General features: G+C 39.9%; 1 long non-coding RNA gene across 1 annotated transcript; it reads left to right on the top strand.

The window, feature by feature from the left end:
- The first annotated feature begins 160 nt into the window (after positions 1 to 160).
- Positions 161 to 8,696, top strand: LOC115124026 (uncharacterized). Its single transcript, XR_003862709.2, has 4 exons — positions 161 to 1,125; positions 1,918 to 1,991; positions 5,457 to 5,765; positions 6,495 to 8,696. It is a non-coding gene; the product is annotated as an uncharacterized LOC115124026 (long non-coding RNA).
- Positions 8,697 to 12,143: the final 3,447 nt, after the last annotated feature.

A 12,143-nucleotide genomic window follows, 5' to 3' on the forward strand; every position in this document is an offset into this window, starting at 1 on the left:
CAGTAGCTCACAGTCCACCTACCAGTAGCTCACAGTCCACCTACCAGTAGCTCACAGTCCACCTACAAGTAGCTCACAGTCCACCTACCAGTAGCTCACAGCCCACCTACCAGTAGCTCACAGTCCACCTACCAGTAGCTCACAGTCCACCTACCAGTAGCTCACAGCCCACCTACCAGTAGCTCACAGCCCACCTACCAGTAGCTCACAGCCCACCTACCAGTAGCTCACAGTCCACCTACCTTCATGAACCAACATCCATGAGGAACGTTTTTGACTTGAAGAATCCATGCCCCAAAGATATCAGGCTGTTCTGGAGACAAAGGGGTGTCCGATCCGGTGCTAGATGGGTGTACCTAATAAACTGTCTGGTGAATGTATAATCAGGGCCATGAGTTATACCTGTACAGGAACAACTCCTGATTCAGGCTATTTAGTGTAGCTAGCTCTTCAAAGCGGTACAAAACACGTTTAAGTTGTGTTTTGTTCATGTTCAAACAAGGAAGACCAAGTCATGTTTTTTAAAAGGGGTAATCTGCAGTTCGGACAATAACAAAGCCGCCACTGATTTGGTAAACAACTGAGGAATGGGGATGGAGAAATTGAACCACTCTCAAATTGCTAGATCAACTATGGATACAAGGACTGACCACTCATGATATAACAATTATAGTTTTAACCATGTTTTGAGGCAATAAAGAGTTTTTTTACTTGTGCTTTGTTAACAAACATTTTAGTAGTGTAGTCTGGAAACTCCACTTTAGTCTGGGGTTCTTTCCTGTCTAAGAAAAAAAACCTTGGTGAAAGTGAAATGACTGTGGCTTTGTCCTCCCTCAGCTCCCATATTAGGACTGTCGGGGATCTGTCCGAGAGAGAGAAGAGAAAGAGAAAGAGAGAGAGATGGAGAGACAGACAGAGAGAGAGAGAGAGAGAGAGAGAGAGAGAGAGAGAGAGAGAGAGAGAGAGAGAGAGAGAGAGAGAGGGTGTTGCATTCTTCAAGTAGGTTAGTGGTTGTGAAAGGGGGTATCCACCGTCTCCACCCAATCTCTTCTCCCCCAGTTATTTTCTGGGACACTGCACAATACAACTTTATTTGATGGCAGAACATTCAGAGGCTGTGAGCTTGTAAGTACAGTATCCTTACCTACTTAGATTATTGTGTGCGTGTGCCTGCCAGCCTTCCAGCCTGCCTGCCTGCTTGCCCTTAAAACACGCGTGAGTGAGTGAGTGAGTGAGTGAGTGAGTGAGTGAGTGAGTGAGTGAGTATTTGTTGGTCACGTCACCTCGACGGACATCTCATGATTACTCTCAGAGTCTCAATCTCAGAAGGTTATTTTGTTTTCTTCAGCGCTAATGACAGTCTGTGTTAGATGGTGAATTCAGCTGAACTCTGGGTGTTTCTTTGGTAGGCCTACTAAGGCTGTGGAGAGAGGGAAATGCAGAAATGTGGAGAAGTTCAGGCTTTGCAGATTGCTTGCAGGGGGGAGAAGTTTTGGTGCGGGGGGAGCCCCAGGTTGCAATTCAGAACCTCTCATACCCATTTTACAATGCCAAAGTATTTTTTAACTCATTGACTTTTGTAGATAAGTCTAAAAAGCTCTATTTTTAATGTCTATTCTAAAGCTTAAGTGTGTATACACTACTGTATTTATACTTTGGATATGGTCTTTCAAAAGGGAAAGTAATTTAAATTGAAAATTATTCAGATTCACACAGAATTTCTCCTGACCTGTTCTTAAATATCACTACAGCTCCACAGTTGCCATGACTACAGATCAGGGCTGTGGTTAATTCCAGTACCTTCAAGACATAGAACTACCGCTTGAAGCATACAGTCTATGTCCAATCTGATGTAGGTTAATGTAGGTTAATGTATAAGCTATTCATGTTTTGTGGTTTTTGTTCTTTGTGCTTTAGGACACATGGCAAAATGCTTCTGCTGTTTCTGAGTCTCGGTTTGCTCACTTCTAATGTCCAGTCAGAAAAACAAGGTAAACTGCACACTTTATACATTATTATGGTTGGTATGAGTGAGAAAGTTATAGGTTCAAAGATCATAACCCCGAGACATACTAACCTCCCCTGTTATTGTATTGGTGAGGGGTTAGCATGTCTTGGGGGTAAGATCTTTGACCCTCTCATCATTATTCACAATTAAATCAGGAGTATTCATCATCGTGGTAGCAAACACATTATTGTAGATGTGTTTAGAAACATATGCTGTTCTTATTTATAATAAAAGTGACTCCAAAATGACACACTACATTACTTACCATGAATTTCTATTGAGCAGAAAAGAACTGAAACACAACCAAAACTAACAACAAATGCATCCAACAAGTTTGAAGAGTCAAATTGCATGTTAGGAATATGGGACCAAATACTAAACCTTTCAATACTTATGAACCCTGCCATGTTGAGAGAAAAAAATACATTTGATTAAATGTCATTGTATTGTCATGTTCAGATTGAACACAGACAGTTTTGTAGCTTCATTGATGCTGACAGAGGTGTATAAATTCCAGTGGTGGAAAAAGTACCCAATTTCCATACAAGAAAAGATGCCTTTTAATAGAAAACGACTGAATTAAAGTGAATGTCACCCAGTAAAATACTACTTGATTAAAAGTATTTATTTTTAAATATACTTCAGTATCAAAAGTAAAAGTTAAAATAATTTCCCATTCCTTATTTAAGCAATCTAGACGACAAGATTTTGTATTATATATTGTTTACTGCTAGCCAGGGGCACACTCCAACACTCAGCGTTTGCATTGGGTAGAATTACCCTCTTACATTTTTGTGCATTAAACAAGAGGGGGGGGGGGGGGGGTTCTACTAAGCTACAGTGCAGTTGGAAAGTTTTCAGACCCCATTCCACATTTTGTTACTTTCCAACCTTATTCTAAAATGACTTAAATAAATAAAAATGAATAATCAATACACAATACCCCATAATGACAAAGAAAAACAAGTTTTTATGTATTTTTCAAATGTATTAAAAATAATATCAGAAATACCTTATTTACATAAGTACCCAGAACCTTTACTATGAGACTTGACATTAAGCTCAGGTGCATCCTGTTTCCATTGTTCATACTTGAGGTGTTTCTACAACTTGATTTGGAAAGGGAAACTTTTTATACAGAGGTTAGGGGTCAGGGGTTAGGGTTAGTGGTTAGGGTCAGGGCTTAGGGGTCAGGGTTTAGGGGTCAGGGGTTAGGGGTTAGGGTCAGGGATTAGGGGTTAGGGTTAGGGTTAGGCAATTTTAGCAAAAGTGGCAAAGTAATTACAATTTAGCAATTAACATTGTAGTGATAGATGTGCAGATGAGGATGTGTAAGTAGAAATTACTGGTGTGCATAAGAGCAGAAAAAAACGAAAACAAATATGGGATGAGGTAGGTAGTTAGTTGGATGGGCTATTTACAGATGGGCTGTGTTCAGCTGCAACGATCGGTAAGCTGATGCTTAAAATTAGTGAGGGAGAAATAAGCCCCCAACTTCAGTGATTTTTGCAATTTGTTCCAGTCATTGGCAGCAGAGAACTAGAAGGATAGGCGGCCAATGGAAGTGTTGGCTTTGGGGATGACCAGTGAAATATACCTGCTGGAGCACGTGCTACGGGTGGGTGTTGCTATGGTGACCAGTGAGCTGAGATAAGGTGGAGATTTGCCTAGCAAAGACTTATAGATGACCTGGAGCCAGTGTGTTTGGCGATGAATATGTAGCGAGGACCAGCCAACGAGAGCATACAGGTTGCAGATGTAGGTAGTATATGGGGCTTTGGTGACAAAACGGATGGCACTGTGGTAGACTTAGTCATTTCTGTAAGGCTCTTCAGAATGAGATGGAATAAAGTGTCCCACGAAATTGAAAACCCCATTTTTTTCTTTCTGAGTTAACAGCTTTAACTTGTTACCTTTCAGAATCCCTTCCCCTGGCATTTCACACAGACTATCCAACCCCGAAATCGGTTCTATCCCAGCTGACCCTTCTGTAAACAGGAAGGGAAGACCTTTCAGAATCCCTTCCCCTGGCATTTCACACAGACTATCCAACCCCGAAATCGGTTCTATCCCAGCTGACCCTTCTGTAAACAGGAAGGGAAGTAACTGCATAATTCTTGATTCTGTCCCTGTTAGACCAAGTGCTCCACATCTGAGACACGGCTGCTAACATTTGCGGTTTAGGACACTGTTGTCAACCCCCCCTGCATCTTTGTCCTTCCCTGGCCTGTGGCACCGCTGTTGGTTATCTGCACACCTGCGGTATTGCCAACTCACACGGCTGCAGTGAGCAGAATTTGATTTGACTCTCAGAGCAGCCTGTGCTATTTCGTTCCAGTAAGAATGCTGAGCCACTACACGGCAATAGCACAATGCCAAATCTACACTGGATCGTGAATGTTCCTGTTGTGAAATTGTTACATTACTTGTTAGTTTTCACTGCATGGTCGGAAATAGAAGCACAAGCATTTCGCTACACTCACATTAACATCTGCTAACCATGTGTATGTGACCAATAACATTGGATTTGATTTGAGTGGCTGAGTTACAGGTTTGACTTCAATCTACCTGAACATCTATAGCAAGACCTAAAAATGGTTGTCTAGCAACAACCAACTTGGCAGAGCTTGAAGGTTTTGAAAAGAATAATGGGCAAATGTTGCACAATCCAGGTGTGCAATGCTCTTAGAGACGTACCAGAAAGACTCACAGCTGTAATCACTGCCAACGAGGCATCTATTATTGACTCATACTAATGTAAATTCAATATTTTTGTATATAATGTTCAATACATTTACTGAAATGTCTAATCAAATGCATTCACTTTGTCATTATGAGGTATTATGTGTAAAACATATATTTAATAAAATGAGTAAAACAACAAAATGTGAAATAAGTCAAGGGGTATTAAACGTTTCTGAAGGCGCTGTACATGATAATTGTTTACTCTAGTATGCCCACAAGACTTACAACACTTGTCTGAAGGTAACCCAGTACGACTGCTCTAATAGCCATAAACACTCAATATTATGAAAATGATGAACCAGAATGACATTTACGCTAACGGGTGGCCATAAAGAACTAGCTAAAAGCCACGCCTCCAATAAGCCATGCCTCTAATCTGACAGTCTGTCACCTCTACAATATGTTAATAAAAGAGTGTACAGTCATTATTGCTGATCTTTATGAAGGGTGTTAATCATTTCAGGACACCACTGAATGATAATGTACATATGAATGTGAATGCACACGTTTGTCATTGTATGTACAGTATATGAACACGTTTATCATAATGTAAAATGTACTGGAACAATGCTATGATATTATGTTGCATGTTCATTCCTTGATATAGTTTGATACCCAATATTATCCATTGATATCCTTTCATTCATTGACATCCGATACTATGTTGCTTGTTGATTAATTAATGTCCCTGTTTGTTTTCCAGGGGTTAATGTAACGTGTGAAAATCAATCGGTTGTAGCAGGACAGAACCACAACCTGACATGTAGAGTGGAATACAGTGATGTAGGTCAGAATAATCTGGGATGTAAAACTACAAATTATTTCTGGAAACATAAATCAAAATCTCCAATACGAAATTGTGATTGTACAAAGGATTGTAACACTACGATAACAACCAACACCTACTTTTGTGAGATCAAATATGTTACCAAAGCTGATGAGGGAAACTACACTTTTACCATTAACACAGACTGTGGCAACGGACATGGCACATTGAATGTTTCCGTTACATGTGAGTACAATGTTAATATACAGTGACCAGTGTTACACAGGTTAAATGGGTTCATGTGATATGACCAGGAAAAGGTCCAGTAATTCAAATGAAATGTGATAATACAGTATTCATATACACTGAGTTAACAAAACATTAGGAACACCTGCTCTTTCCATGACATAGACTGACCAGGTGAATCCAGGTGAAAGCTATGATCCCTTGTTGATGTCACTTGTTAAATCCACTTCAATCAGTGATGATGAAGGGGAGGAGACAGGATAAAGAAGGATTTAATTTATTTAGCATTGAGATAAATGAGACATGTCTTGTGTATGTGTCCCATTCAGAGGGTGAACGGGCAAGACAATATTTAACTGCATTTGAATGAGATATGGTAGCAGGCGCCAGGAGCACCGGTTTGAGTGTGTCAAGAACTGCAACGCTGCTGGGTTTTTCAAGCTCAAAAGTTTCCTGTGTGTATCAAGAATGGTCCACCACGCAAAGGACATCCAGCCAACTTGACACAACTGTGGGAAACGTTGGAATAAAGATGGGCCAGCATCCCTGTGGAACTCTTTCGACACCTTGTAGGGGTCCATGCCACAACGAATTAAGGCTGTTCTGAGGGCAAAAGGGGGTGCAACTCAATATTAGGAAGGTGTTGCTATGTTTTGTACAATCAGTGTATACATTCCATATGGGGCTTGATACTTTCACATTTGTGCTAACTTCTCTTTATTTTCTCAGTGAGACATAAGAAACCAGAGCTGTTCAAAGGGGGATCGTCAGGTCACATATCGTCATTATCATCACTGTTCTGGGTGTTCTACTGTTTCTCATCACTTCTGGTTATGGCAGAAGATTGATGGGTCGACTTAAGTTCCTTGAGAAAAATGACAACACTGACCAGAGCCCTGAAGCTACCAGAAAGGCTCTAAACCTGGAGCCTGGATAACATTCAGTTCATGGAGGAGCCGTGTGTGTGTGTGTGTGTGTGTGTGTGTGTGTTAATTATTCTATCCTTGTGGAGACATCCCACATCCTCATGAAGAGACAGGCTATTTTAAGCTTAGGTTTAGGGTTACAATTAGGGTTAGGAGTTAGGTTTGGGTTAGTGTCAGGGGTTAAAATTAGGGTTATGGTAAGGGTTAGGAGTTAGGTTTGGGTTAGTGTCAGGGGTTAAAGTTAGGGTAAGGGTTAGGAGTTAGGTTTGGGTTAGTGTTAGGGGTTAAAGTTAGGGTTATGGTAAGGGTTAGGAGTTAGGTTTGGGTTAGTGTCAGGGGTTAAAGTTAGGGTAAGGGTTAGGAGTTAGGTTTGGGTTAGTGTTAGGGGTTAAAGTTAGGGTTATGGTAAGGGTTAGGAGTTAGGTTTGGGTTAGTGTTAGGGGTAAAGTTAGGGTAAGGCTTAGGAGTTAGGTTTGGGTTAGTGTTAGGGGTTAAAGTTAGGGTTAGGAGTTAGGTTTGGGTTGGTGTTAGGGGTAAAGTTAGGGTTAGGCTTAGGAGTTAGGTTTGGGTTAGTGTTAGGGGTTAAAGTTAGGGTTATGGTAAGGGTTAGGAGTTAGGTTTGGATTAGTGTTAGGGGTTAAAGTTAGGGTTATGGTAAGGGTTAGGAGTTAGGTTTGGGTTAGTGTTAGGGGTTCAAGTTATGGTAAGGGTTAGGAGTTAGGTTTGGGTTAGTGTTAGGGGTTCAAGTTATGGTAAGGGTTAGGAGTTAGGTTTGGGTTAGTGTTAGGGGTTAAAGTTATGGTAAGGGTTAGGAGTTAGGGTTGGGTTAGTGTTATGGGTTAAAGTTAGGGTTATGGAAAATATGACTTTGAATGTAAATAAATGTTAGTTCCCCACAAGGATAAAATAATTTGTGTGTGGCTTGTTAGTAGTGGTTCAAAAAAAATATGTTTTACTCTGTACAGGCTTCCATCTTTTCACTCTGTCAATTATTATTATTTATATAGCTTTATTTAACTAGGCAGGTCAGTTAAGAGCTAATTTTGATTTACAATGACAATCTACCGGGGAACACTGGGTTAACTGCCTTGTTCAGGTGCAGAATGACAGATGTTTACTTTGTCAGCTCAGGGATTCAATCCAGGAACCTATTGGTTAATGGCACAACACTCTAACCACTAGGCAACCTGCCGCCCCATCAAACTAGTCAAGGTTAGTATTGTGGAGTAACTACAATGTTGTTGATCCATCCTCAGTGTTCTCCTATCACAGCCATTAAACTCTGTAACTGTTTTAAAGTCACCATTGGCCTCATTGTGAAATCCATGAGCGGCTTCCTTCCTGTCTGACAACTGAGTTAGGAAGGACACCTGTATCTTTGTAGTGACAGGATGTATTGATACACCACCCGAAGTTAAGTTAGTAACTCCACCAAGCTCAAAGGAATATTCAATGTCTGCTTTTAGTTTTACCCATCTACCAATAGGTTCCCTTTACAAGGCATTTGGAAAACCTCCCTGGTCTTTGTCCTTGGATCTGTGTTTGAAATTCCCTGCTCGTCCGAGAGACCTTACAGATGATTGTATGTGTGGGGTACAGAGATCATGTTAAAACACTATTATTGCACACAGAGTGAGTCCATGCAATGTATTATGTGATTTGTTAAGCAAATGTTTACTCATGAACTTATTTAGACTTGTCATAACAAAGGGGTTGAACACTTTTTTACTCAAGACATTTAAGATGTTTATTTTTTACATTATTTGTAAAACCTTTGAAAAACTTAATTCCACTTTGTCATTAAGGGCTATTGTGTGTGGACCAGTGATCCAAACATCTCAGTTGAATCTATTTTTCAATAAATAAATCAACAACATTATGCATGCTCTACTGCATGTTGATGTTTGTGAATTGTTTCTAAAAATCTGTGTTTTTGCCAGAACATCAAGTGATTTATTGATTAATCTTATGCTGCACAAAGATCAATAAAAAATGCCTAAACTAATCATTTAGTTATTTTGCACCCTTACTGAAATGGTTATTCTAGTTGAAATGGATTAGGTAGTCTCCTCACACTGTTCTGAACCGTGGCAGTCATTATGAATGCAGGTTGCAGGTGAATAGAATTTCCAACTGTTGTATATCCTATTTCTGGCTGGATTCCAATAGGAATAACACATCACTTTGCAAGCCTGCATAATGTGACTTGCAGGTAAGGAAGTAAGCATTTCACTGTAAGGTCTAAACCTCTTGTATTCGGCGCATGTGAAAAATAAAATAAAATAATTTGAGGTAGGGTTGCAAAATCTTGATACATTTTCCAAGTTTTCCAGAAATCCCATTTGGAAGGTTCCTGGAAACTCTACAAACAGTTTTCGTTTTTTTATTTGGGAATTTTGCAACCCTAAATACAGGCCTGCCGTGGCCTGTAAATCATCAGCGTCAGGCCAATAGTAATGTTACGTTTCATACCTCTGAGGCGAAGCAGTTTGCCGATACGTGTTTCACTTTATCAGAAGCTTCCTTTGATCACATGCTTTTTCAAACTGTGTGTTACAAAATGAGATATCTCACATAAAAATGGGCTTCACTAAGTTTGTTTAATGCATGAATACCATTTTATGTTTCACACACACACACACACACACACACACACACACACACACACACACAAACACACACACCACGTATCCTATTTAAACCTTTACAGTACAAATCCTTTATTTTAATCCCCTCATCTTTACAGTCAGGCCCAGTGTATGGAGTCATAGTGACAGAGAAAGGACAATGTGGAGGCAGCAATAGAACAGATGCTATGACCCTGAGGTAATTTCCTGTCTGTGGGAACAAATCATCAGTGTTCTAACACCCCTGCATCTGTATTGGTTATATAAGTAACACATTGTGGGAAAACTTGGAAATCCCACACTGGACCAGAACATTCCAATATGCTGTAATTGTAGATCACAATTCTTGATGATTCCTTGATATTAGGAAACGCCTGTTGGTGCCAGTCATTGATCAGTCCATTGATACCAGCTATGGTCAGTTCCAGTTATATGAGATTTATGGTCTCGATTTATTGTCTTAGGATTACTAACATGACAACACATCTCTAGCCACTTTATTAAAAATTGGATATAATAAATGTATCCCTAGTCACTTTAAACAATGCCACTTTATATAATGTTAACATACCCTACATTACTTATCTCACGTGTATATACTGTACTCTATACAATCTACTGCATCTTGCCTATGCCGCACAGCCATCACTCATCAATATATACAGTGGGGAGAACAAGTATTTGATACACTGCTAATTTTGCTGGTTTTCCTACTTACAAAGCATGTAGAGGTCTGTCATTTTTATCATAGGTACACTTCAACTGTGAGAGACGGAATCTAAAACAAAAATCCAGAAAATCACATTGTATGATTTTTAAGTAATTCATTTGCATTTTATTGCATGACATACGTTTTTGATACATCAGAAAGGCAGAACTTAATATTTGGTACAGAAACCTTTGTTTGCAATTACAGAGATCATATGTTTCCTGTAGTTCTTGACCAGGTTTGCACACACTGCAGCAGGGATTTTGGCCCACTCCTCCATACAGACCTCCAGATCCTTCAGGTTTCGGGGCTGTCGCTGGGCAATACGGACTTTCAGCTCCCTCCAAAGATTTTCTATTGGGTAATAATCACAGGCAGAACAGTTGAAACTGGAGCAGCAGCACGGCCAGGTGGACTGGGGACAGCAAGGAATCATCATGTCAGGTAGTCTTGAGGCATGGTCCTAGGGCTCAGGTCCTCCTCCGAGAGAGAGAGAAAGAAAGAGAGAAAGAGAGAATTAGAGAGAGCATTTTTTTTCTCATTTTGTCTGTCATAGTTGAAGTGTACCTATGATGAACATTACAGGCCTCTCTCATCTTTTCAACCTCTTGATTCTAGCCATCCCGGATCCCTGATCGTGAATACAGCCTCAAGTTCATTACCATAACGCAACGTTAACTATTCATGAAAATGCAAATGAAATGAAATAAATATGCTAGCTCTCAAGCTTAGCCTTTTGTTAACAACACTGTCACTCTCAATTAGATAGCAAATGTTCAGTTTTTCCAAAAATATTATTTGTTTAGGACAAATCGCTCCGTTTTGTTCATCACGTTTAGCTACGAAAAAAACCTGTATCCAGGAGTGTAATTATCCCGCAAGCTCATTAGCATAACACAACGTTAACTATTCATGAAAATCGCAAATGAAATGAAATAAATATTTTAGCTCTCAAGCTTAGCCTTTTGTTAACACACTGTCATCTCAGATTTTCAAAATATGCTTTTCAACCATAGCAAAACAAGCATTTGTGTAACAGTATTGATAGCTAGCGTAGCATTTAGCGTTAGCATTCAGCGGGCAACATTTTCACAAAAACAAGAAAAGCATTCAAATAAAATCATTTACCTTTGAAGAACTTCGGATGTTTTCAATGAGGAGACTCTCAGTTAGATAGCAAATGTTCAGTTTTTCCTGAAATATTCTTTGTGTAGGAATCCTCAAGGTGTTTTTCACATATCTCTTCGATGATATATCGTTCGTGGAAGTCTCCTCTCTCCTCTGAATCACATGGATGAATGCGTGCAGCTGGAGATTACGCACCAATTTCGACAAAGGACGCCGGGCGGACACCTGGTAAATGTAGTCTCTTATGGCCAATCTTCCAATGATATGCCTACAAACACGTCACAATGCTGCAGACACCTTGGGGAAACGGCAGAACGTGTAGGCTCGTTCAGGGCGCATTCACAGCCATATAAGGAGACAATGGAAAACAGCGCCTCAAAAATGTTGCTCATTTCCTGTTTGAAGTTTCATCTTGGTTTCGCCTGTAGCATCAGTTCTGTGGCACTCACAGATAATATCTTTGCAGTTTTGGAAACGTCAGAGTGTTTTCTTTCCAAAAGCTGTCAATTATATGCATAGTCGAGCATCTTTTCGTGACAAAATATCTTGTTTAAAACGGGAACGTTTTTCATCCAAAAATGAAATACTGCCCCCAGAGGTTCAAGAGGTTAAGTGGGAGAACTTGCATAATTGGTGGCTGACTAAATACACTGCTCAAAAAAATAAAGGGAACACTAAAATAACACATCCTAGATCTGAATGAATTAAATATTCTTATTAAATACTTTTTTCTTTACATAGTTGAATGTGCTGACAACAAAATCACACAAAAATTATCAATGGAAATCAAATTTATCAACCCATGGAGGTCTGGATTTGGTGTCACACTCAAATTAAAGTCGAAAACCACACTACAGGCTGATCCAACTTTGAAGTAATGTCCTTAAAACAAGTCAAAATGAGGCTCAGTAGTGTGTGTGGCCTCCACGTGCCTGTATGACCTCCCTACAACGCCTGGGCATGCTCCTGATGAGGTGGCGGATGGTCT

The sequence above is a fragment of the Oncorhynchus nerka genome, linkage group LG23 (assembly GCF_034236695.1).
Source record: "Oncorhynchus nerka isolate Pitt River linkage group LG23, Oner_Uvic_2.0, whole genome shotgun sequence".
Classification (NCBI taxonomy): domain Eukaryota; kingdom Metazoa; phylum Chordata; class Actinopteri; order Salmoniformes; family Salmonidae; genus Oncorhynchus; species Oncorhynchus nerka.